Source organism: Pezoporus occidentalis, unplaced genomic scaffold (genome assembly GCF_034315485.1).
Source record: "Pezoporus occidentalis ecotype Australia unplaced genomic scaffold, CSIRO_AGI_Poc_V1 ctg17, whole genome shotgun sequence".
NCBI lineage: Eukaryota > Metazoa > Chordata > Aves > Psittaciformes > Psittacidae > Pezoporus > Pezoporus occidentalis.
Window position 1 is genome coordinate 4,218,080 of NW_026913531.1, and position 27,580 is coordinate 4,245,659.

The 27,580-nt window shown below is 44.8% G+C and overlaps 1 protein-coding gene and 1 long non-coding RNA gene across 3 annotated transcripts in view; both read right to left on the bottom strand.

The window, feature by feature from the left end:
- KRR1 (KRR1 small subunit processome component homolog) overlaps nucleotides 1-27,580 on the bottom strand; it is a 153,550-nt gene that overhangs the window by 120,505 nt on the left and 5,465 nt on the right. The window lies entirely within an intron of this gene.
- Nucleotides 163-27,187, bottom strand: LOC134161100 (uncharacterized). The gene is made up of 3 exons (XR_009963829.1): nucleotides 26,813-27,187; nucleotides 3,288-3,432; nucleotides 163-1,366 (listed from the first exon to the last, which is right to left on the bottom strand). It is a non-coding gene; the product is annotated as an uncharacterized LOC134161100 (long non-coding RNA).

Consider the following 27,580-nt stretch of genomic DNA (forward strand, 5'->3'; position numbering starts at 1 on the left):
CCTCCTGGTGACTTTTATACATTTCAATGTCAGACATCACATATTAGCGTCTAGGTGACAGTAGCAATGCCTCTGTCACTCTGATACCCTCCAGAGCCCACTGGTGATGGAGTGCTGGTAATTAAAGCAATTCAGACCATCCTTAAATACAGATTTATTTTACCATGTCTTTTCCCAGTTAAACTGCCTTGATGACATGCTCCTGCGACACCTGCCACTGCAGAGAATCACTAAGGAATGAATTACAACCATGATTAACTTTCAGCTAAATAGAAAAAGATGCTTGAACCAATCACCTGTTTTGATACAAATTAAAAGCATTGGGATTTTCAGTAAGGCAAAGCTCCAAACACTGCAGCACCCTAAACTCATGCAGATGTTATTTAATCACAGCTATCTGCCATGACTTTTTCCTCAGCTGAACAACAGTGCAGTTAGCAGAAGTCACGAGAAAAAGGGCTTACGTTAGACAGAGAATGTTGTTAATGTTATGGTTCCAAAGAAAAGTGAAATGTCTTTTATAATCGTTCATGGCTGCAGCTGATAATTGCTTCCTGTCTTACACCTACACAAAACCCATGAATATAATTACAGCAGCATAGCACTGAGTTCAATCAGAAGGGAGTATTGATTTGTGTATAAATCAAAAGCCATCTTCCTCCGGTCCTATTTATATGGAAAAAAAAATAATAGGGCTTTTCTGAAAGAGCTGCATAATCAAGAAAGGGGAGCACGTTGCAGAAAACCTCACTCATAGATTATATGGCCAGAAGGGAATAATATGATCATCGAAATGTGTCTACACATGCAAGCCACAGGATTTCACAAATTAATTAAGCTTTGATCTACAATGTTTTGGGTTTTTTTTAAGAAGAAAAAAAGAAAACTCCACTTATTTTGGTAGATTTTGAAGTGTATCATTTCATTTATATGCACATAAATTATTACCATGTTCTCCTGTGCAGAAGACCTTGTTGCCTGGAACGGAAGCAGATGCTTCTGTTCTTGGGGTGCACATTGCATCACTCACCAGCAAAGACAGGGATGCCAATTAGCACTGGGGTTGCTTACAAGAGCGAGAAGAAACAGCTGCAATTTTTCAGCTCCCTCACCTGCTTCCCCTGGTAAATGCTCATCCAGGCTGGGAGAGGCATCCGTGAGCTCTGCAGTAAAGACATCTGAATGAGGGGATGTGTCCTTTCTTGCACTTTGGAGAATCATGTCTGCAGGGCTATGAAATCAAGTGCGGGAAAGCAGAGCAAAGTCTGAATTTAGCACTGTGGAACCCAATCCAAATCCCAGAGAGGCGCATCCCTTGCATAGGCTGAGGTCCAGTTGGAGGGGGTCCCTGTTCAACACACGGTACCTGCAGAGAAACAGCAGACTGGCTTTTTGCAACTGAAGCTCGCTGGGGAGGGACACAAACCTATTTTCAGCTAGATCTGCCCTGCCGAGAGCTCCCTCCTACACATCGGTCTTTATTAAAGGTTGATCTGTTCTGCACTCTCTTCATGAGTAAATGGCATCCTCCACTGTAAATGCTAACCTTGCCCCAGAGGAAAAGAGCAGCATGCTCCTCCTTTCTCATCACCCAGGCTTCATGAAGAAAACTTGCTCGCCTGTGTAATTCTCTGCAACTTGTCTGAAGGAAGCCTTTAGGATGGGAAGACTGAACAGAGACATTTCTATAGCTTCCTTGTTATTTGAGCTGCCAGCACAGGGCTCAGGAAGGATGCAGAACTGCAAGGTCTCATTCTGTGCACAGGGGTTGCACTTGGTAGTAGTGGAGAACTAGAAAGGGACAGAGGCACGTACTGTTATGGAAGCATTTACGCAGCTCAGGTTTGGCAAAGGGAAACGAGGAGAGTGTGTTAAGTGAAAGATCATTTGAAGCCGATAGAGCTGACACCTCTTCAGGAGGTGCAATAACATCCATAAAATCTTCCATTTTGCTCTCTCTGGCTAAACCAGCACAAAATAAGGCCACATCTGTACTCTTGCTAAACATCCATCACTGAGTACTCAGCTCAAATTAACTGTTTTGGGAACACTTTGCTTGGGGCTACTAGCAATTAAAGTTCATTTTTGTCAGCTGAGAAGAAATCGATCAGAACTGATGACTGCATTAATGTTATTCATCACCCCTGAAGATTTCCTTCTAGTGAGCCACCTAAATAATTAATATTAAAATTGATTTTGTGAAGCATTCTCAGATGTTGTAATGAATGTATACTAACAGTCTATTTACAAGGTCACAGTGTAGAAGGATTAAAACCTGATCGATTATGACATACCTTTGTTTTTCACTATGAGCCTGTTTGAAGAAGCACAATCTATGCAGAATATAATTACATGTATTAAGTTACACCACAATTTGTTCTGCCACTGACTATGTAAGATTAAAAACACTGCTAGGAAACGGCCAACTAATTAATCAAAGGGGATCATTTCCAACAGCTTTCATCTGATCAGCTGTGCCTCAGATCTATTTTTATAGAAGAAGTCAGCCAAACAGGAAAAGTTAACTGTAATGGACAGACAAAAGCCATGCTTGAAAAAATCACAGTAAGGAGTGCATATTTGTTTTTCATGGATCTAACTAATACGAGTCATAAGAGTTTCCAAGTATCAAGGAAAGATGATGGATGAGGAGGATTGCCAAAGCACATCCTATATATGTATATACACACCAGCTATCCTGTTTGCCAAGTGCCAGCCTCCATAGACAAAATATCAGCATGAAATACTTTAAGTCTTCTAGACTTAGGAAGCAGCATTGTATTAAGCATTTGTGTCACTGAGCTTGGAGAAGATACACAAAGCTGTCATTGTACCTGAGGAAAAGCTATAGCTAGGGAATTAAGGACCTAAAGCCATGGAAAAGCCTTGTGGGATTTTCCATGCAATTTCGTTGTTACTAAGACTCCTGCCAGACTCTCACAAACTTAAATGTTGTATCCCTGTGCCAAGCAAGGAAATGCTCAGCTTTACAGGAGTCCACAGACTAAGGTTAAGAGCAAATCACAGTATCACAGTATCACAGTATGCTAGAGATTGGAAGGGACCTCAAAAGATCATCTAGTCCAATCCCCCTGCCGGAGCAGGAACACCTAGATAATGTTACACAGGAACGTGTCCAGGCGGGTTTTGAATGTCTCCAGGGAAGGAGACTCCACAACCTCCCTGGGCAGCCTGTTCCAGTGTTCCCTCACCAAATGCTCACACATAACCTAGGAAAAGTGTTTAGCACCTCAAAATGGGATCCTAAGCAGACAACATATAACTACCTGCAAAGATGCTAAAAGGCAAGGGGTGCCTCCTTCCGCTTCCGCTGATGTAGCACCCCATGAACCACTAAGCCACAATGACAACCCCTTTCTGAGGAGGAACGTGCTGTCCCGTGGGGTATGGAAGGCCAAGTCTCTGTTTCATCTGTAAACAGAGCACATTAGTAGTCTTGTTGAACTCAGAGTGATTTAAAGGGTGTTAGAAAGACAAAGGGGAAAATAAATTAATAAAAACAGCAATCTTTCAGCAATGTTTCTACAACATATTTTGTCTATTTGTTTATAAAAGAACTTCTATGGAAATCAAGTGTATGACCAAATGACTAATAAAAATGCTGCCTCAGAAATCAACGTCAAAAGATGTGGTAACCTCTAGCTTTTGGCCTTGGAGCTAGAATATTCATAGACCCTGGGGAAAACACTCCTTCCCATCCCTTCCTGTGAAGCAAGAGCGCTGGGCAGATGGGTCCGGGAAGGTGATGAAGCAAGGCAAAAAAAAAAGCAAGAAAATAACTTGATTGTGTAAAATGAAATAAAGAAGACAGTCCCCTTGTGAAGATAGTCACAGATACACAAGTCCTTTTGTGAACATATGATTTTTCTCCTGCTGAATCCAAAAGGATTTTAACAGTGTGCGTACCAAGGTGCTTTGGAAACTCACCCAATAGCATATGTGCATATTGACTTGTATACCAGCTTGAGAAACTGGACCCTAACTGTTCACAGCATGACAGCTTAAGTTGCAAGAAGGTGACGCTCTCTTCTGCATACAGAATTAGTTAATCCCCATCTGCTGGTGTGCTACAATTCCAGTCATCTCCTGAAAAGTTTAAAAGCCAGGCAGATAATTAAAACACAAAGTGTTTTAAAGCACTAAATGTTTCACTCAGACTAGCAGCTGGAATCATTTTTGTTGTTATGTCTTCTTCGTCTTCTCTTCCCCAAATACTCAGTGAATTCGCTTTCTGCCGGGAACATTCCCTAGACATTCACGTTTTAGGAAATTCTTCAAGGACATTAGTAAAAAGCAGATCGCAAATAGGTCACCACCAATTTTTGCATTATGCAGCCTACACTTTGACAGTCAGGAGTCAACTGAATGCCATACATACTCACTAATGAAGTAGAACACAGCTCAGAAGTCCAAGGATAATTTAATGGGCGCAGTAAATTTTACAGAAAGACTAATGTATTTCCATAAATTGAAGATGTTCATTTTACCAGGCAATGTCATAAGCCTAAACAGCAAGCAGGATCTTTAAGGAATATATAGGTGGAGAAGTACCTAGGATGTATGGTAGGACAGTACAAGCTAGATTCCCCAGCAAGACCATGGCCCAACAGTGGGCAGCTCTTTACCCCATCCCTTCCAGGGACCAGCATCAGCTGTTGTTACACAGGGACATGAGAAGCACCACTGGTTCCAGCACAGGATTGTACTCATACGGCTGGGCAGGTCATGGGTCAGAGCTGGCTTGGGTCCAGCTGGCTGGGGACATGCCACTGCTGGCACACATCCGTGCAGGCACTACACTGAGTACCTTGTAATTATAGGCACCTCTATGATCAATTAACATTTTAGCAAGGGCTTTGAAGACTGCACTTCTCGGCTGATGATGCTACAGTGGTACTGAAGAGGCTCCTGTTCGCTTGTCTGCCTGAACCCCAGGCTGAGAAAATGTACCTAGTGAAATTGCAAGGAGTGTCCCTTATTGTTTGTGCACTTAACACATGGTTAAATTTTGCTAAAGCCCTTTCCAAATTCCATAGTCCTTAAAAGCCTTTGAATTTGAGCAATCATACCAACTAATTAGTTAATACCTGTGGCCCAATTTGAAGTAATTATGGTAGTTTCACCTTCATTAACTTGAATTAGAGTTCATCCAGAGTACAGGATATGTAAAATGCAAAAGACTTCCAAAAGGTAACTGGATTACAAATGATCCCTGCATAATGAATTTTTGTTCAAATGCTCACTGAATTACATGTGTATGCCCCATCATAAATTCAATAAGTTCAGAAATTTCATCTCCGTGGTAAAAGTGTCCCAACATAAGGACAGCTCAGGTTTCCCAAATGCATCCATTTGCTCACAGACAAGATCTCTGGTTACAGCCTCCCTCTGAGACCCTCCTCTGGCACAGGACAGTTAAAATCTGTTTCCTGGTAAGAAAGTCTTGTGACATGGAATTCTGGAAAAAAAAGGAAAAGCTCTTATCTTCTCTTGGGTTTTTTGCCTACAAAATCTAATCGTGGAAGTCCCTACATAGCAACTGTTGTCTGAGCATTGAGAAATGGAAATAGTGTCCTTTTGTTCCTCTTCTTTTACAGGGCTACTTTCCCACATGAGACTGATGTATGCTGTTACTTGTGTTTACACAGACAGCCGTTCAAAGTGTCCACAGGAAACTTGGTACATGATGAGGACATCAGGGTGAATGAGACAAGTCACCTCTTAATACTATAATCCCATTTAAACAAAACAACCCAAATTATGAACCTAGGCTTGACTCCAGTTGAGACAAGGGTAACATCCCTTTAAGTCTTTCTGCCTCTGCATTTCTGTCATTCCGGGTCTTACATCTCTGTGGTCCAGCCTTCTGTTGGCATCACCAGGACAGTGTCCCTGTGAAAGCAGCACAAAGGTCCTTACTGACACACTAGTCTGGTGTCTGGCTACCCTGTGATGAGCTACCTGAAGTACAGTGGCATGAAGAGTTAGTCTCCAAATCTGGGAGATCTTGGTTCAGAGGAAACCTCATTCCTTCCCCCTCCCTTACATCTCTTCTTCACCCACAGTCGTGGGGATCTGAGTCCCCAGGGGCACAGTCCCACATGGAGAGCTTCCAAAACAAAGATGGAATCAAGCCAGGGAACCAGCTTTCACAAGCTCCTGGCAATACCGGTGCAATCTACAGGAAACTCAATGGAAACCATGGAAGGAGGGTGGGAATCAGAAAGTTCCTTGCCTACAAGACAGGCAACCCAGAAGTGCCGCAGGAGTGGGGTCAATGCACAGGAGGAAATGTGGTAAGAAGGTAACGATGGGTTTTGTGAAAACATGATCATACCTACTATTATCCAGCACACATGAGGGTGTGGGGATGCTCTGCTATTTAACCTCCTCTCCTACACAATCTGTGTTTTAAATGTCCTTAAAGTGAACACTATGTCTATCGAATGTTGCCTGAGGGTAGCTCTCTGATTTCCCTTGTAACACCAATCTGCTATCAAGACAAGGAAAACAAATAAACCAAACCTTACAGTTAAGCAGGTAACGGCTCCTCCAGCCTCTGGTTTAAGTGGGAAAAGTAGATAAGACACATGGTGGTCAGCTCAGGCAGATGCTCCAGGCTGGACCAGGTTTTCCTCTCAGTGCCATGGGGTAGGGCTGGTGCCCAGCAGAGACTGTGTCTGCCACAGGAGAGGGGCACGTCCTGGCCTCCTGACCCGGGAGGGGGTGAGCCTCCAGGGCAGCCAGGTTTTGGCATTCAAACATGTGCGGAGGAGCACAAAGAAGCCCTTTATGCCGCTGCAATTGCAACATTAGATTTCAGTTTTATTCCCAAACATGAGCTGAGCTCTCAGTCATAGACAGGCTTTTTAATCAGCCCTGGCAAAGGTGAAAAGCCTGAGAGGCAGTGTCTGTGCAAAAAGGACTCATTTACATTAAATAATTATCCTGAAGGAGAGAAACAGCAAGGGGGTGATTTTTTAATTATAAAGAAATAATTGCAGCCTGGAGGAGTGTATGGAGTCCTAGCTCTGTTCCCTGTAAGTTACCTGTGTACAGTAAAACCCAAGCTGTAGGTTTGAGAGGTAAGAAATATCTGTTTGCTATTATTTTCAAAAGAGAGTATCTATCATGTGAGAAGGAAGAGAGGGAAATAGTTCTGCACCCCCAAAAGGCTGCTGCTTTGTAATGTCTCCTCTGCACAGCAGGGCAAAAAATCAGTATTGCAAACATAAATGCTAAAAATACAAGAGCTGACATATAAACACATTCTGTAATGCATTAGGAATGACTCTGCTGATGAGCGTGTGTGTGTGAGAGAGATACAGCACTGTCATACAAGTGTATCCATTTGCTACACAGACTGCTTATGCAACCTGGTACATGCTTTCTCTTCTTTGGTATTGCTTATTTAGTAAAAAATAGAAAGGATTTGTTTCCAACGCTTCCTGCTGCAAAATCAGGGCAGCACTCAGCAACTCACAACTGGTTCTCAGTATAGGGTAGTAAACATACTTCAGCTTTACATGGGCATGGCACCCATCTCAGGGCCACCAACACGAACCTATGATGCAGTCTTGCAGCACCCTGGGGTGCTTTGCTCCCCCATGCCTGGCTCCTGTCCCTGGGCCATAAATGTTACAAGTGTGCCATATTTCTACTCTGAAAGGGTCCTCCAGCCTTCATCCACTGCATCTCACTGTGCCCTCTCTTCCTAGATTAAAGACCTGCTTGGCAATTACTTCCAGCTTAAGATTGCTGAAAAATATTATCTCATTTTGAAAACAAAGAAGAGTAGCAGGGACGGGAGAATCCAGCAGAAGAGAGAGGCTAGAGAGAGAAGAAATAGCACTGGGACACAGCAGGAAAGGGCTACCAGACTCAGGCAACTGAGCAAAGAAACAAGGCTGGATTGCCACCTGAAAGCACACAGCCGCTGCTTTGCAGCTCAGCTTTGCCCTGTCACCAAAACCAAGTGATGGTTTATCAATTCACATATGCCTGACAGCTTTTATAGTAGTAAAAGTTCTGAAATACTGGTTTCTGCCTGTAAGAGAAAGCAGGCTATGGGCGGAGTGCTAGATACCATCTTCCTGTGATGATCAAGGTGGCTGCTGCAAAGTCACGGCAAATGTGGCTATGAAATGTGTGCATAGATTTTGTATTGCTTACAATAGAAAAATATATAGACAAGCTATACATATATGTTGCCTTACAGAATAAAATTAACTGTATTAATTCCTTCATAAGCCCATTCTACAATTTTCTTGTTTTCTTAAATTCCCAGTAAACCTGATTTTCAGGCCCAGCAAGCTCCTGTGTTGGAAAATTCAAGAGCTTACAGTAGCAGATACACAAATCGGACTGTAGTGTCCAACTATACAAATATCACTGGAACATTACCATTAGGAGCACTGATTTACATTTACAGCCTAGAAATAGGATTTGATGTCATGGACTGTGTCAAGTACCCAGGACAGCATAGCAAAAGTTAATGTGCATAACGCATTAAGCTAATGGGATTCAGTCAAGGGTGAATATGTCTCTTTGGGCTAAGAAAGCATCAAATCTGCCCACATTGTCTGACTGCTCTGCAGCTTGCCGAGTGCTTCTGCTATGGGCATGGAATGTGAAATGAGAACAAGAGAGGAAAAGAAGCAGGGTGTATCTGTAAGAACAGAGGTGAAAAGATGCCAAGGAACAATGAGAATGACCAGCTCTTCAGCTGGGAAAAACAAAAGAACAATTTTCCTTCATATGTCTATTTTGAATCAAATCCTGCCCTGATCGCTCTGCCTCAGAAGAATATGGTCAGAAATGCATTGTTTAAGGGGAAGTAGATTTAAAACAGTAAACTTCTTGTTTATAAACATGGGTGAAAAAATATTTCCCTTAGCTTTTTTTTGTACAGATGACTCCCTCCCACCACTACGCCATCATGGAATTTAATAGAGAAGGAAGATCAAAGGAAAAACAAAATGAAATCTGAAGAGTAAAGATAAATACTGCTGATTTCAATCTGAATTCACAGTATTTCCACAGAATAATAGAAATAGAAGCCCCCCTTACCCCTCCCCTGCCTTAGCCAGACCTTCCAACAGATCATTCCTTGGCTTTGTCCCCTTCCTATAAGGAAGCAAGGGAAAGAGGAATTTACTTAAAGACATCAGAAGAGTCAGGTTCCCAAATACACAGAGCAGTCTCAAGTATGGCCAAGAGTTTCTCCTGCAAAATCCCTGCTTGCAAGGACTGAATTGGCACTTGTTTTCAAACATCCACACATAATTTTTGAGGTCAGCTCTTAAGACTACAGCTTTTCAGCTGTTTCGGATGCTGATACGGAATTATGTTTCCCGTGTGGTTTGACCAGCACCTTTTTTCAATGCTAATGCATTTTATTGCAAGACTTCAGCATTTTGTATCATTCTCAGAGAATTTGGATTTGAAAAGCTGAGGAAATTCTTCTTCATAAGCTGTGAGATAAAATATGGGTAAAACTGTCAGCGATGTTCATGTAAGCATATGTCTGTGTTTGTATTCAAGGGTCTAAGCTCTATTTCTTCTGTTCCAGCTCCTTGCATTCGTATTTCTCCTTTTGGGTATTTGCTGTTTGTTCTGCCCACACCCCACCAGCCCACTCAGGTGTGCTCTGCTTTCCCCTTTGGCTGCTGGTCAGATCTCAGGCACTTGTAAATCCTTCTGTACCATGGTGCATGCTGGAGCCTCTCAGGAAAGGTTTTGTCACACGGTGCCATCACAGAGATGTAGGATACCTGGGGCTGGAGGGGCCATGTTTGCACCTCTGCCATGAGATTGCTTGAGTTTTATCTACAGACAAACCCTGAAGGTTGTACGGTTTTCACCCTTGATTATGGGGTTTCATCAACACTCTTTGGAAACAAAACATGGATGAACATAAGAGGCACTAAATATATTAAAGTAGCTGATACTACAAAATACTGCTATGCCACAAGTCTTTCTAGCCTGACTGCATAATATAGATGGGCTTGTTTCTTTTACCCTTCCTTTAGCACCTTATTCCTGCAGCTGTCTCAGATCTTACAGTATTATTTAAGGAGTGAGCAAGTGACTCTGGAAGTCACGTATGTGCATGTCCAGGTAATTCTATGCTCAATAACCTAACAAGCAAAATTAAAAGTTGGGGTATTTGGAAGTGCTGACACCCCTCTCCCTCTTTGCAGAAGGCACCCCATGGGCTGCACACACACACACACAGGAGAAGTGAACATAAAATGGTTCTCACAGACCATGCCAAATGCTATGATGACATTCTTGGCCATACCAGATTCACTTTTAAATTCAGCTCACAGTTAACACAACAGAAACCGCACAGTATTTCCCCATGGGCAGTGGTGTTTAAGGCATTGATAATGTCTTCCTGAGTTAAAAAAAAAGGCCAGAATAAATTCAAATATGATCATAACTCTAAGCTAAACACTAACTCATCATCAGACTGCAATGAATATGCTTAAAGATTGGCACATATGGCAGAAAACTGAATGTCTCTGGAGGATGCATCATACATGATCAGTGACCTCCTCAAGAACTCATAAGAAAGCTTAAAAATTATAGATTCAACTTTATTTTGTTCTAGCCACATTGTAAGGGAAGATAGAGAGGTCAGGACAGAGACAAGCTATGAAATATTCAAAATACTTGGAGGGCTGAAGCAGCAAAGCTTCCTTGTCAGCAAAAGATGTTAAATCATAAAGGCCCAGATTGTGCAGCGCTGAGTCTTGACCTGGAACTAGATCCACAGAAATAAATAAAATGAAAGTAACAAGACTATTCAAAGGCTTCACTATTGTTCACCAGAAGGATGTCAAATAAAGCAGGTTCTGTTCCTTCCCCTTACTCATCCTAGGATATTATTTGCAAAGCTATGAACAGTCACACAGGCCAGTTTTTAATTAGAACCCAAGTATTGTGCTAATATGAATACCAGTCATTACCTGGATGGTACGAAGATCTGAAATAAGAAAAGAACTGTGACAAGTTAGATCATCCTTTGAATAAAAGCTGGGCAGAAACGTTAAACCCCCTTGAAAGCTGGGTGCAGGGCAGACCAAGCTCTTGCCACTGGACACAGTGAGCAGCTCTACTTTTAGAGGCTGGCTACCTACCAGCCAATCAATCAATCAATCCCTATTCAATCCCTGAATTCAATTCAATCCCTGAATTCAATTCAATCCCTATTACGGGTGCCCATGAACAACAAAGAAACCCCAACCAACCAGCTGAAAGGCAGCAAGTAGCAGATATTTCCTGGAAAAAATGAATGCACTATTTTAGTGGGCTATTGTTGAGCCCAGTGCCTGATGTACAAGGAAATGAGTGTGAGATAACATTTTCAAAATAGACCATGACACTTTTGGGCGCTCTATCGGGTCCATGGCATTCTGATGAGTAATGTCCATCCTTATCAATGCACCGGGTGATTCATGCCCAGGAGTCGCACAGCCATTAGTGGTGTCCAAATGCCAGTCAATGCCGCTGCGCCTGCCCTGTTACGCGGAGCAGCCGTCACTAGCTGATGCAAACCCGAATTGGCTCCCTTGAGAATGAAAACTAAATGTTGGCCTTGTTTGCATAACTCTCCCTGAGCAAAGCACCGTGGGAAAGAGGGTTTTGGGGTGCAAACTTCTTCTGGGGGTGTTGCCAGCCCAGACATGGGGCCAGTTCCCCTGGCACCCAACCTGTGTCCCCCCACCAAAGCTATTGCTGGCATCAGCACAGGATCCAGGAGGGCACTTCTGTGGTAAATCAGAATTCCCTTCCTCTTGGAGACATGTCAGCTCTTCCACATTGCCAGGGTGGCCAAGCAGACGGTATGAGCTGCTGCTGGGAAAGAAGTCAGAGGAAAGAGGCATATGGAGAAAGGGAGCACAGCTGGAAGGGTGAAAGCCATATCCAACAGGGTTTTGTTGTCCTTGTCCAGGTAAGATACCTGAAAGGTCTGGCACTAAACCCAGATGGCCTCATGTGACATATGTCTTCACAGAAGTCAGGGTGATGCTGAAATACTTGCAGCAGCTATGGAATTCCCATGCTATGGAAAGAAAATAATTCAAGGCATGAAGAAAACCACAACATGCTCTGAATAGAAGGACACAATCCATGTTTTCAGTACACGTTCTTATAGCCAACATTGACAGCAGCAATAGAAATGTTTTTGTCAAAAAAAATAATAGTTTACATCAAAAAGTTATTTCTTTTCCTATTAATTTCTATGAATATTCATTCTTACTCATTTCTCTGGATATATGGTACATGTCAACAAAGCCTTAAAATCATACAAATTTTTTCCAAAAACAAATTATTTTTTTTCTTCACTTGATCTTAGCTTTTTCTTCCCCCATTTTCCTCGCATTCTCCTACCCTCATAATAAAAATTTTAATGTGGAAAATAAGGAAAATCAGATTATTTATCTAAATATATTGAGAACTCCTTGGACCCTTTCACAGCCAGCTAGGATTTTGGAGTAGAGGGAAGAGAAGTAGCTCAGTCCAGGTTACCTGTGTTGCATTATGCTCAGGAATCATTTTTTCTTACTTGAAAGAAGTTTCTAGGTAAAAGGAATTCCAGGGTATACTGACAGTCTTTCCAACCATGTACTCTCTTTGATGAATCATTTCCTCTGAAGTTAAGGAGATGAGGTACACAATCGTATCACTGCACACACTTGTATAAAAGGTACAAAAGGCCTTTTCTTTTAAACTTAATAGCAGGAGAATGAAATAATCTCTTCTTTTTTACAAGAGAATAGTTTCATTGTTCTGCCCACATACTTTATTTGTTGAACTGACATCTGTAATAGTGAAATGGAAGAGGAAAGGGAAGCGGATGAGAGAAAGAAATTAATTAAAATATTTGGGATAAGCTTTTGGAGAACACTATATGGCTATGTTTGAGTAAACTTGACATGATCTAAGCAATAGCACAAATAATCAAACACTGGAGGAAAAAGTCCACTCTGATCTGGCTGCAAAGGCTGACCTCTCTCATACATCACCCTTCCAACAGTGTTATTCTAATTTGTTTGTAAGGCAGCTCCCCGAAGGCCCAATTCCCCTTTGTGCGTAGACAGAATTTCCACTGTGGCTCAGAGAGTTGGTTTTTACTATAACATGTTTGTTTCTGACAGCAGCTCGCCGTGCTGGGTTAACTCTTTCAACTTAAATTTGGTTCCTTAGCTTTCGATGCCCCATGGGGGTCACACCATACTGCTGTGCACGGGGAGGAAAATATCTGCTCCTCAGCAGTCTTGTCCTTATCTCCAACCCAGAGTCCAGGCAAGGTGGCAGCCCCATGGGCTTGCAAGGTATGAACCAACATGTGGGCGAAGAGAGCTTTCATGTACCACTTCCACCAGAGAGGACTAACACATGACCAACACCAGCATCTCCACCATTGCTGGCTGTGAGGTGAGGTCCTGCCACCAAGAGCACCCTTGTTGGGTGGATAACTCATGCAGAATGGGGCTTTCTGGAGGGCTAGCAGACATCTGGCTTGGTGGCTGTGCTCTTGCCACCAGGCAGTGGCATTTGTGGTGGAGAGAAGAAGGAAGAAGCTGAACAGCAGTGGAAAATACCCCAAGTTTTGCCAAGTTCTACTGATAAAGACAACAGTCCTTGCTTTCCTTCCTTGTGCTAAGGATCTTGATGAACTATCAAGACCAAAGGCCTAGCATACAAGTTAAAAGAATTTGGCGCTATGCAAGGAAGCCCCCAAATTTTGCCAGTATTCCTCAGCAGCATCCCCGCTTGTTAAATACCCTCCGGGTGTAATGCAAGGGATATGTTAATTAGCATGTACATTTTTATGTGGACCAGCTGTCTATTCTGTCCTCTGTCAGAAATGCAAAGTCCTCTGGGAATCCCTAGGAGAAAACAAGCTTTGTCTTCTAGGAACAGGATGGTTTTCTTTTAATAACCCCTTCAACTGTAACTCATTTAGCTTATAAATCTTGACACTTGACAACAGATTCTGGCCACTGATGTATTGTTTTCTTATGCTAAGGCTTTTTTTTCTCTCCTTCCTCCTAGGATACCTTACACTCTGTGTTTAAATGTGAGACACAGCTGTCTGCGCCAGCAGGAGTTCACATTATAAAAATCACTGAGATTTACACAACAGGTGTCCTACCAGCCCTCTGTGCTAATGTTTTCTCCATGCAATGAAACAGTACGTGGGGCTGGGATAAAAAAATAAATCAAATTAAAAGAAGAAGAAAACATTTTCTGGCTGGAGATTAGTCTTGGGGCAACTTCAGCTTAAGTGCTCAGTTTTGTTTTTTCTCTTACAGGAAACCTAATTAGCTCCCATAGAAGTGATTGAGTGAAATCGGTAAGGCAGAATATGCGTAAAGGAGTGACAACGCCAGGACAAGGCTTAGGAGAAGGAGGATGACTGGGAAGAATTGTCTTTTAAAATATATGCATGTCCGTTGTCCTGATGCCACTTCATTAAATAGTCCAGGGACACCTACAAAGCAACAGAAACGAGACTACAGACTAGTGCAGTTCCTCCTCTTGCAACTTGCAGTCCTGTCAGGTTTTTCCAGTCCATGATTGTGCAGAGCCCTGGGTAGAGGTTTTTAAACTTACTGGATTTTGTTTTGTCTTGTAGACCCTTTTTGAAGAACCTTCAGGCCACAAGTTTAAACCAGTGCTCCAGCCAAGCAACCCTCATTGGTGATGAGAGCTCCTCACGTCCCCCAAAAGCTGAAAACAGCAACCAATAGTTCTAAAAGACATGCTGTGTGTATACAGTATATGTATATATACAGAGTCTACATATAATGTAGAATGCTATTATATTTAGACACGTGATACATAATATTATAGCAAAAATGCCCCTGCTGCCAGGCAGCTGCAGAGAGAGGAGGACTGTAAGTGTTTTATTTAGTGCATTCAAAATGACACACAGTATGTATAGAAGAGACACATTGACACTTGGTACTCAAGCTTTCGACTCGATCAGATTAACTGTCCCTCAGAAGACAGGGTTATGAGCTCAGGAAATGCTTGAGCACTTATCTGCATGCTTTCCTCTGACAATGTGTTGGGAGGCAGAAAGTGGGGACAGCAACAAAACCAGCCATTTCATGGGGGAAACTCAGGGTACAGTAAATGGCACATAAATTATGAGGGGAGGGAGTCCTGCTTTTCAGACTTAAACGAAAACCAGATTTGAAGGCTCAAAACCCTTTGCAAAGAGGATTTACACCCTGGGCATATCTCTCTATCTTCTGCCTCTCCTCACAGCTAATGCCAAGTGCTTGAATTGCTTTAATTCACTCTCCGGAGTGGGAGCGTGGTCCTGCGGGAGCTGTGTGGTTTTAAAGACAGGAGGAGCATTTCACCCTGCCTTCTCCAAAGAGATATATGACAAGAGATTTCAAGCAAAGGAAGAAGACAAGCTGAAAAGGAATGCTGAAAAAAATCACTGTTGGCTTACGCACAAGGCAGCTGACCCAAAAAGTGATCATGCAGGAAAGACGAGCCAGTGCTGACCTTGACCATATATATGTGTTCATAAAGCTAGTAACATATTTAGAGTACAAAGTCTTGAATGTTGTGTCCAAATCAGAGGATTCACCTTTGAGCCATGTGAATTAAAACATGCCAAATAGCTGTGACTAGGGAAAACATTACAATGTGGAAGGATTTCTGATATGTTGTCACTTCATGTTACTGATTTGTGGGTACCCAGCGGAAAATTGGAGCATTAAGAAATTGGGCACAGTCCAACCTGGAAAAGCATTGTACAGCTTTGGAATTATCTTATATCCCTTCCTCATGTTTTGCTGATCAATAAGATAAAGCCATTGCTTTTCAGTAGGCACAAAGGAAGCAAAATGTCCAAGAGGTGCACATGAACAACAGTACCGGTAAGCTCCTGAGGGAAATAAAAACAAGCGCCTCCAGCCAAATGTCAACTGTGAGGATTTAAAACTCCTGAAACATGTGTTTCACATTCAAGCTTTTCCTGTGAATGAGTTAGCTGTTCTGAGGATACTGAAGATATACGAGAAAGTCTGAAAGTCATAAACTGACTGGAGGGATTATATTTTTAATGCCATGCCACAGAGCTCTAAGCCCCTTAGGATGAACAATACCTTCTCGCATATGTGACAACTGCCATTGCAATTTGGGGTTTCTCTTTGCTAATCACGATGCAACCTTCAGCACGAAAAGCATCCAGCACAGGACGTTACATTAAGACAACCTCTGTCTTTCTGCAGTGGTTGGAGCTGGCTGTGCATTACTCTCAGTGGAAACGATCTGGCCTTCAGATGTGTGAAATACTGATGCTTGATGCTGCAGGTTATTTTAAAATCAAGGCAGTGTCAGTCACCATTGACAGGGCAGCAGTGAGACGCGCTCAGACACTCTTGCATCACCCACTGCACTAGCAGGAGGCCACAGGTGGAGAGTTCATTTCATGCTTTCTGTCGTTAAATAAAGCCTCATCTTCCTGTTACATAATCAGCCCCTCTGATCTCAACCACAGCTAGGACTGCACCACCAACTGCACACCAGCCAGCAGCCAAGCTGCCTCTGCATCCACACTGCATCAGTGAGCACTGTCCCCACGTGTGGAGATGCACAGAAGATGCCCAGCTGAGCTCTGCTACAGTGGGAAAGCACAATGCTTTCCTATACAGCCCCCAGCATCACCGGCTGCTAAGGCAGGTGGGATCCCTAGGCTGCTGTTTCCTGCATCCTCTCCCTGGCCAGCAGCCTTCAGGGTCACTGCAAATGGAGCTGCTTTTGGCCAAAGATTAGTTATTCCTACAGAGAATGTTCCTACACAATGCTAAGGCATCCGGGGGTGCATTTTGTCAGTGGCAGAGCACAGTTCAGCTGTCACTACCTCTGCTGAGAAGAGGGGGTTGCCAGTGTCCGTGCTCCCTGCAGCAGGCACAGCACATTTGGAAGGAGCCTTGGCAGGAGGTCTGAGCCTCCAGACACTACCATAACTCAGAGCGAGCTCTCCCCTTGCCTGCCTTTTCTGCCTCCTCAGAGTGAACGCACCATATGTTATCTCCTTGTAGCTCATCTCCCTTTTAATTAGATTTCCTGTCTTACACTGACAATTACTGCTGCAGGGCTGTGGCCTCATGGCGGTAGCACAAATGGCTGAGCAGAAAACTCCATACAGCTCTGGGATGATGCTCAGTTGATGCCCTGTCAGGGAAACAGCTAGGAATACTATTTGGAAGCAACTTACCCAGGAACCATCATCAGTTGACACATTCCCTTTCTACTTTTAGCCCCTCAAGCCTCTATCCTCCTTCCCGACAAGCAGAGAGATGTGCCTCCAGCTTCTGAGGGAGAGCTCCCCCACCATGGTGGGGATGGGATCCAATGGGATGGAATGGGCATGTTTCCCTGGCAGATGTCAGACAGCTGAGAGAGACCAGGCATCACAAGATGGCAGTGCCAGGGCTGGCCAGGTTCTGCTCAGCCCATGTGGCCAGATCCTGCTGAGTGCCCATGAAAACCCAGCCCCGCTCTCCCCACCTATCCCAGTGCTTCCAGCCACACATGTGCTGGGGTGAAGGGGCATGCAGGAAACCTCAGAGGGGTCCTGTGAAGAAGGAGCCTGATTCACCACCATAGCTCCTAATAGTCCTAATGGCAGTAACAGAGAGCATGGGGGAAACAGGGCAGCAAAAATAAATAGCTCTACTCTGAGGAAGTCTTGAACATTTTAGAGCTTGCAGCTGGGCAAGCTTTCTCTTCTGGGAAATATCTTAATACAGGGAATTAAATGTTTTCCCTGAAAGCTTGCACTAAAATGGGATCTCTTGAGAGAATGCACCCTTTGGGTGGTAATTTGCTGATGCTATTTCGAAAGTGTTGAGGTGGATCACGTACAATCTCTCTCAGCATTTTAGTCCTTTCAGTTTTTATGCTCTGTACTGTGGGGATGGGCCTACTCCATGATCGTGCTGCTCATAACGCAGTGGCACAGTATTGGCTCCTTGGTGTTAATACTTAGACAAAATAGCACAGCAGCATCACCTCTGCAATAACACGCTAAGTCTAGCCTCAACTACTCTATTTTATCATAGAATGGTTTGGGTTGGAAAGGACCTTAAGATCATCAAGTTCCAACCCCCCTGCCATGGGCAGGGACACCTCACACTAAACCATGTCACCCAAGGCTCTGTCCAACCTAGCCTTGAACACAGCCTGGGATGGAACATCAGCAACCTCCTTGGGCAACCCATTCCAGTGCCTCACCACTCTCACGGTAAAGAACCTCTTCCTTACATCTAGCCTAAACTTCACCTATTTTAGTTTGAACCCACTACCTGTTGTCCTATAGCTACAGTCCCTGATGAAGGATCCGTGTAGGCCCCCTTCAGATATCAGGTTACACCTCCTCAGAAAACCCTTCCGCTTCCATAACAAACAGGCATTTCAAAAACAGGCCCATCTTCCTATCAGAGGAAGGTGTGCTAGGTTTCCCTCCGCCTCCTTGCTATGCAATACTTGATTTGCTATTCAGGCAGTCGTACACATGAAAGCTTGCAATACTTCCAGGAGAAGCAGGGTTTCTCACATACATGGCATATGATACCTACAGAACCTACAATTTTAAGTAAACAAAGATGTTTGTGACCAGGTATGTGAGATGGTGATAATAATTTGGCTGCAATGTCCAAAGGTCACTTAGGACCTGAGGATCTTTGGCTTGGAGATTGTCACCTCCCAAGCTGCTCTTCCATGACTCACTCCACAAACCAACCTCATTGCCACAGCCAGGAGGAAATGATTCATAAAGACTGACCTTTCCCCTTGCCACCCCTGCAAAACGAGGTCTGTGTATAAGCACTCACAGAGCTGGAGCCATGGGAATTGCAACTAGATAAACCATCCATGGACAACAACATCACGTAATCGCTTCCCTGTCTGTCCTAGTGGTGGTGATGTCTGCTGTGAGCCGGGTACACTCACAGAAGAACAGATTTGGGGCAAAACAGAAAAATGAGGCAACGAGAAGGTAAGTCAGACCAGGGAAGACTAAGAAGGAAGGGTCAGAGAAGGATGAAACTCCTTTGTCCCCTCTTTGCAGACAGTATGAAGCCAACATCTCATAGAAAACTTTACACGCCTAAGAGTTAATAAACCCGATATCCTTCCTGCCATACTCAGTCTGTGGGATTCACAGTGGCAGATCAGCAGCCATTAAAGAATAATATCGCTCTGTTATTACTAGCATCACCCTCAGGACATGGGATGCCTAGTCCTGGGTGACTGGCCTGCTGTCGACATGCTGCACAGACAACAAGGTGACAAGGGGCACTGCACTCATGTCATCAGGGGTGGATGCAACAGATGGAAGCAAACACAAAGAAGAAGGACAAATTCCTCTTTGTCTCCCTTGTGAACCACCAGTATGACTTAGGAGGTCCTTACCACTTCAAGGCAACCTCTCATCAAAACCTCCGATTTTAAACATCCAAGAATTCGTTTCAGTCTGAATACAAAGACAGCCAAAATGAACCAAGCTTTCTATTTCTTTAACACACCCTGTTGGGCTTGACCACTGCTCAACAGAGAGGTACTCCCAGGGTTTGCAGCACACCTCATACAACTATAACTAGAAATGGCTAATTAAACTGGCAGGAATGTCACCAGGACCTGGCAAACAAGACTTGTTCCTTAGTTCTAAGTCTGTATTTCTATGAGAAGCTGCCACAGAGGAAGACAGTAATGGCAAGCCGTTCACTCTCCTTCAGTGAGGGTTGCTTCAAATGACTAAGTGTCTAGGTACAAGTTGCTCCTCACATACCCAATATAATAGACTCTCCACCGCTGAGCGCAGTGGTTGCAGATGGAAGGCATAGCAGCCAACATGCACTCGCAGGGAAAGCATCAGTCTGCCAGGCAGAGCATTCCTGGGGGAGCCATGTGAGGTGTGGTGCTGCCTCCTCCATGTCCCCACTCCCTGGGAAGTGGTGTGTCTGGGCTTGCAGGCAGCCTCAGGGATAGATGGCATAAACATGACCCTAGTAGTGGGGGCTGGCTAGAGGCAGAGTGAGCTACAGAGAAGAAGGCAGCTCAGTAATTATTTACACTGAGCACATAAAAGACTTATTAGGCAGCTGCTGGCAGGCAGGCAGAGTTACAAAGACGAGCCAGACCTTGCAGTTTAAGAGCAGCTCTGGGAAACCAGCCACCAAGAGCAGCATTCCAGCCAGTGGGTGCCATACAGCACCCAGCTCCACCAGCATGGCAGAGGTTCACCTTCCCCTCCACTGCCCTCAAGAACCATGTTCTCAACTGCAGCATCCCATTGGCAGAGCAGCACCACCAGTGCCTGCTGGGTGAGGGAGGCCAGCGGGGATGGATCTGGGGTACCAGCATCCAGGGAAGCCCAGATGTGCACAAACAAGTCCCTTTGGGAATGGTGCCTGGGGCAGCCATGAGCACGTTTTCCTGAAGGGATGACGAGGGCAACTCTGGGCTTCACCTATACATGCATGCCATTGTGCAGGTACATGGCAGCTTTGCAACACAGAAGCCAATAGGCTTGAGCAGGAAAGAAGCTGTGCTGCAGCCAGGAGCCTGGGGAGTGATTCCCACCCTCAGGACAGATTCCGAGCAAGGTGGCGGCACATCAGGATTTGCACAGGTTTCACTTGAGCAGGAGCAGCCTAGGTCTGTTGTTGCAGACTGTCCATCCCCTTCAGCACATGCCCTCTTCTAGCATGCTATCTAGTGCTGCCACGCTTGCTTTCCTCACATTTTTGTTACCAGTATCATAAGATACTCATAAAACTTGGTCATTTCTGGACTGTTTCTGAGACGAGGCCAATAGTCATTCCTGTTTGAAGCCTATTAGAAAGATTCCCACAGATACGGGCGCAGTATCTGATTGCAAGATCAGGGAGAGGCAGGGACTGGCCCTCGTGTGCCACATTCGCGAGACCTTTCCATGGAGCCGCTGCTTTCGAGGTCACTGTGCTCCTCAAGACATCTCACCAATGTGTCGCTCCCACTGAAGGCTCTCCATATGCTGCTGGGTAACCCTCAGGCTGAAGGGCAAGTGTTAAGGTATGTCGTGCCCTGCCCTCTGGGGTAGCATGTATGGTTAGGAGATCATATTGCCAAGGGGGTCACGTAGTTAACCAGAGGGGGGAAGTGTGAATTATGCAACCCTCTCCACTGTTTGCTTTCTTCCCATTGACATGCCTAATGACCACCCACAGCAAATCCATCCTCTGCAAACCTTTGCAGGGTGCCAAGGCACCACACAGGAGGAATCTGAGCTACTTCTTGATGTCTCCATCAGGGACTTGCCTCCTTCGTGGGCTCTGCTACCTTCCAGGGAGCCCTCAATGTCTCTATCACCATCTCCATGCACCGTGCTGGGGCTGCACACATTTCCACTGGACGCAGACATAATTTCACAAGCAGAACAGACCCCAGGGCTTTGCAATCCTCAAACATGAGCAATTCTACTAACAAACACTCCTCATGTCCTGAGCTGCAAGGCGTAGGAATATGACAGCTTCTGGAGGCTGGGTAGCTATTGAACATCTCTGGCTGCTCAGAAGACTTATTTTACCTCGTTCCTGGCACTTTACTTGCGCACATATCTGTGAAGATGAAGGATCTGAACACCCTGAGTAGGTGGCGTGCAAACCTGGGGCTGGAGAGCTCTTTGAAGCTGCTGACAAACTTAAGATCAAGGTTTCTTGGAGGAAGGAGAGGAAGTATACATAAATTGAGCTTTCCTCTTCAGCCAGCCATTAAAAAGGATGTGAAGGGAGAACAGCAACAGGGTTAGTAAAAACAGAGGATTTTTATGGGATGGGAGTGAGCACAGCAATTAAAACAGCAGTTCTGAGCTACTCAGCCCAGTGACATTGTAGCAGCTATAGCAACACTGTTAAATAGACCAACTGCAGTAAATTGCAGATACAGCTTTCTAGTGTCATGTAGTCAGCAGCTGGGAGCTGAAAACAGCTGTATACTTGTGCCTTCGAACACAGCAACAGGGGTGTCTCATGAGGACCCCTAAATCTGGGCTAACCCTCCCAGCTCCAGAGAAAGCCGGGCTATTAGGAGTTAGGGACCTGCATAAGGGCCATGCTGAATGAGGTCCTGGTCTCCTGACATGCATTTCTCCAAGAACCAGGAATTCTTAAGGTTCTAAAAGTATTTTCCTTTTCTGAATGGTACATACAAACCATGGCACTCTGATCCTGCCTCCCAGGCTGCAAGTCAGGGATCCATTGGATTTTGCAGCAGCTGCATAAAGTCAAGGTTAAAGAAAGGCCACGAAGCACAGGAGTGGAAGACCTGCTAGAAGTATCACATAAATAAACCCTGCTTTTAGATCTGTCCTTGCTTTCAGTTCACCTTAACTCTTGCCTGCAGCAGCAAGACAGCAATGACAGCAGCAAAGGCAAACCAGATTTTACCTTAATCAATCACACACAGGACCAGCGTTAGCAGCTGTGAGGGGAAGCACAATCCCATCTCCTTCATGTCTGGGAATACTTTCCTGTGATTGCAATAAAGGTGTGGCAATGAAAAAGCCCCTGCTGAAGGACATCTATGCAGGATTGCCATGGTAGGGCTTTGCCTACCAAGAACCCCTGGGCCAGGTCAGGGAGGGCTGTGACAGCTGAACTAAGAGCAAGCCCCAGCTATGCCAGTTTCATTTTACAAGGGCAAACCTAATAGATGATGGCTGGGAATAGACTGAATAGAGGACATAGCTGTGGCTACTCCAGGGCTACCATATCTTTACAAGGCACTAGCCTCTTCAGTAGGGCACAGAGAATGGACAGTGAAACAGCTGCTATGCTTTGCAAACCTCTCCCGCTAAATGCTGTATGCTAAACTCAGAGATGAGGGAAAGAAAAGAGGGCTGGAGAAAGACTAAACATATCCAGAGCTCAGCAAAACTGAATTACTTCTCCCAAACTCAGCTTGATTTAAGGTTTCAACTTCATTTTGAGTGAACGCATTGGAAAAATAAAAAAAATCCTTACGTGAATGCTCTGAAAATTGCCACTTTAAATCTGCCCAGATTCAGTTAAATTAAAACATTAGCAAATCAAAGCCAGCAAAATGAGCTATGTAGCCATGATTATCTGTAGCTTTGCAGATACATATAATCTTTACTTTTATGCAAGCTTTGCATTGTGTTAGAGCCCTGCCGTTGTCCCAAACGAAAACTAAGTACTACATCCAGGCTACCTGCGTAAGCACTTATCGTTCTAACAGAGCTGTGGCAGCAAAAGAGTTTGCTGCAGATTTTCGGCTAACAGGGAAAACGACCAAACCATTTATAACTTCCTTTGAGAAAGACAATGCCCTCTGGGAGGTGGCTCTGCAGCTGAGACAAGCTGAATTAGGGAAAACCTAGGAAGAAAGAAGACCCCCAGCCTGCAAATGAAGGTGCCAAGCATGGTGCTGTGCTCCCACACCTGGCACTGCTAGCACCCTGCTCACAGGGCAAGGGGACCTCCATTCTCAAGATACGTTTATTTCACACGTTCAGTTTATTGCACCTTCCCCATTTCAAGGCAAGCCAGCAGAGCTATTCCTGAGGTTATTAGCAGCAAAACTGCAGGGTTGCAGGTGTTCTGGAGACCACTGTTTCCTTCAGCTGCTCAGTGTTACCACTCCACAACTGTGGAGAGGAACAGCAGCACTGGTGAAGCCACCAGCAAGGCAGTGGCATGGCATATCCCAGGATGTGCCGTCTCAGGAGGTCTATCAAGCACCTTCAAGATCATGAGAGACAGCCCTTTCCTCCTTGGCATGCCCGAGGCCTTCAGAGCATGAAGGCTTCTCCAACAGACATAGCCAGCACCAGCAGTAAGGAGGCAAGCCCAGAGCCCTCCCTGGTGCCTGCCCTGAGTCACTCCAGAGGCACCTCCTTGGCCTCCCTCCCGGTGAGTAAGGATGATGGGGAGGATGGCAGGGAACTGATCGCCCCATGGCTGCAGTTTCACAACAGGAGATGTCTGTGGGCCATGACTGCGAGCTGCTTAAGCCCTCAGGAAAACACGGGGGAACAGTTTCCAGATTGTTTGGGAGTGATTGCAGCAGCTTCCCTGAGGCGGCAGCTCAATGCTGCTCTGCAGCTGCTGCTCCCTGGGCTGATGCTTAAACACAGGAGTGGGCCCACAGACTAGCTGCAGGAATGATCTCAGTTTCATCCCAGAGATATCCACCCAGTGAGCCATCTTCCTCCCTTCGATGTAAGCTACTGCCTTTTCTCTAACAGCAATAATAGGGGGAGGAAATGGCTTGTTGTTGATAATTACCAGCATTTTATAATGTCTTGCTGCCCTCTCAGCCATTAGATTCCCCTCTCTCTTTGCACCCAGCCACTCAGCTTGCACGTGGAGAAGCATAGCACTTGCTTCAGGCTTTGCAGCTTCTGAGCAGACTCTACCTGTGCTCAGAAGGATATCGGCCAACCATCCGTCTTCATCTTCCTTGGCTCTGGAAGGACAGTCAGTCTAATTTAGAGCCTCCCCCCACAAACAATAGCCTTTTCCCAGGCCGGCCGGGTGCCCTGGTGAGGAATGCTGACAATCTGCCTTCCAAGAGCAGAGCTGTCAGCGTTACTTCCCTACTGCTGAGCCCTCAGTCATCACTTGCGTGAAGGATAAGCATGCAGCCTGCTGCCTTGTGACAAGAGCTGTGACTTTGTTTAGGAGCCAAGCACTCGGGACGAGTACCAGGGAAACGTGGCTTAGTGGAACAGGAAACATTAACAATCATGATAAAAGCGAAAAAAGTGGCCAGTACACGTCCAGCTCAGCTGGAAGCACACTCTACAGTAGGCTCAGAGTAATGGCAGCCCCCACAAAGACAATAAAGAAATAGCTTTTCCACTTCAAGGCTGACTTCTAAAACAACAGAGTAAGTTTTCTCCTGTTCATCTCTGCACAAGAAAAGCCCCTAAGCAAGGTCATCTGCATATTGCAGTAACTGCTGGCACAGAAAAGAGCACGGAGGGGTTTCCAGCTCCACAGAGGGGCTGTTGCAAAAGCCCACAATGATACACTCACACAGCTCCATCTCCCTTCAGCAGCGGGTTAGGATAAACCAGTTGTCTATGAGCTGCTACAGCTTTGTGAATCAGTCATGTCTTTCTGCTGGTAGAAAAACCCATGATTGGGATAAGTGCTTCTGGCTAAAAGGATTTCTCTCAAAACTCCTTTCTGACTGAACTGCTCAAGTGGTAGCAGAATGGTAGATGAAAATTATTCCCCCTCCCCCTTTTTCTTCCCCCTTAGTTTCATGTGTTTTAGTTAAGGCAGTTAGCAGGCTGGAAAAGCTGCATTAACATCGCATTCACATCTATACAGTCCTTTCAAGTTACTATAGAGCTGATAACCCCTCTTTGTCCTTGTAATCCGCAGTAAATAGAGGAGATTAATCGTTCCAGAAATGGGTGACAACTCACAGATCCCTCCACTTCTAGTATGCTGTTTGCACAACACCTACTGCTGGGAATAACCAGAAGCTGTTTCAATAATCCTAAATCATCCCAAAACTCTGCTAAATCGCACATTAAACCTAAACAGCTTTTCTTGGTCTTATCTCCACCAGGCAAGTAGCTGCACCACGATGATGATCTAAGGCTGGAACTTAGCTGGCAGGACAATCACTCATTTGGGTTTCCATCCAAGGACCTGTGGCACAGCAGGGGGCTTGGACACTGCATTTGCAGTTGGCTCTAAGGGAGGTCCGTACCAAACCCAGAAAATGAAGTAGCCTTTCCTGCAAGAGGCAGCGCTCTCATGCAGGAACAGGGACCCTGCCTACGGATGGAATGCTGCTGTCCCTCTCCCAGGGCATGACCTTGGGCAGGCAACATGGGCTCTCTGTTCCTGAGTTTCCTCTTCTCCAAAACAGTGATATGATATACAAGTGGGCTGAGAGCCTTGTAGAGAGGTGCTATCGCCAGTACAGGCAGTTATCATCCCCAGGCCTGGGTCCAAAGCACACAGCAACACAGAGAGCCGTTCCCTCAAAGGACCCTGGCACTGGCACCCAAGCCAACAGGCTGGATTTGTTCTCTGAGTTGCAGGCTCACTGCTGTTACTACATGCTGTACTTTTACCTTTGTAAATGGCAGTAGGTTCAAAAGATCCTGAAGGCTGAGCAACAAAACCCAACACAAATTACCGTTAATGAAATAATCCCCTCCTTAAGAGTTATGACCCAATCCTTGAGCCTCTGCAAGGTATAATTGAAACCATATGTATAGTCATAAATATCAGAAGTATTTACAAAACACTGACAAGATCTTAAAAACAAAAGCAGTGATTTCCTCATCTTGCTGGAAGCTTTACAAAACATGGGGAAAATTGTTTTGTGTAAAATACTGTGCTGACCACAGAGCACTGTATGTTTCACTGTAACAGTCATTCTATATGCATTTACTGTCTTGGTTAATCTACTATGACTGGCTACAAAGTACTGCAAGAGAAATATTATGAAGTAGGGTCAATAAAAACTTTGTTTATGCAAAATACACTGTTGTCATACCACAATTTCACACAAAAGGTAAATCAAGCCCCCATCCAACCAACCATTTTCCCGTCAGTGGTGGCTGGCATTGCTAGAGACATCTAACAGAATTACTTGGCAGAGCTGTAAAACTGGGTTATTTAAAGTGACTTTGATGAGACTATACTGGGGTAAATGCCTCTGTTTTGTCCTAAAAACCTAACATAAAATAATCCCAAGCACTTAAGCACAGAAGCCTCACCTCTGTCTTTCCCTTCAAGTATCCTAAGGAAAACCTGTAGGTGTTGCAGTCAAACCAGGCTGTTGACACAGAGCAGAAGCTTCATGGAGACGGTAGCCAGCAACACAACCTCATTTCCCAGGAGCTGCTGCCCCTTTCCTTGTACGTTCAGTGTGTAGCAGTAGGCCAGGACCCCACAAGTTGCTGAGCCTCACTGTGAGGTCCCAATCAGCTCCCAGGTCCTTTGGGTGTCAGGACACCTTGAGGGTGTTCAGCTCTTAGCAGGACCAAAGCCACCGCCTTTTCCTCTGTGCATCTTCAGCAGGCAAGGTGCAAAGCAACACTGTGAGCAATGTGTAACAGCAGTGTGGTGTTTCCAGGGTCCCTACGCCTCACACATCAACAATCCCCCAGTGCAAAGACAGAACAAACATCATCACAAACACCCACAGTAGTTTGTAACTTCATAAACTGCAAATAAGCTTTTTATAAGTAACTTAACAGTTGATTTAAAATAAATAAAGGAAGGTGAGGAAAGTCATTTAGGTGTTTTCTAGGAAGGACAGATGTTCCTGGGCTAGAAACAGGCAGGCGAAGGCTTTGGTTTAGTTACAATTTGGGTGCAATTGTAAAGAAAATCGTTCCATTTCAGCTATGCTGTGGATTCCATGAAACTGAAAGAATCTGTTCTGGTCTAGACTTCATTTCAGAGGGGAAAGATAACATTTAGATTGGTCTTCTTTCATACAACAAGGGTGGCAAAATACTGGAATAGGTTGCCCAGGCAGG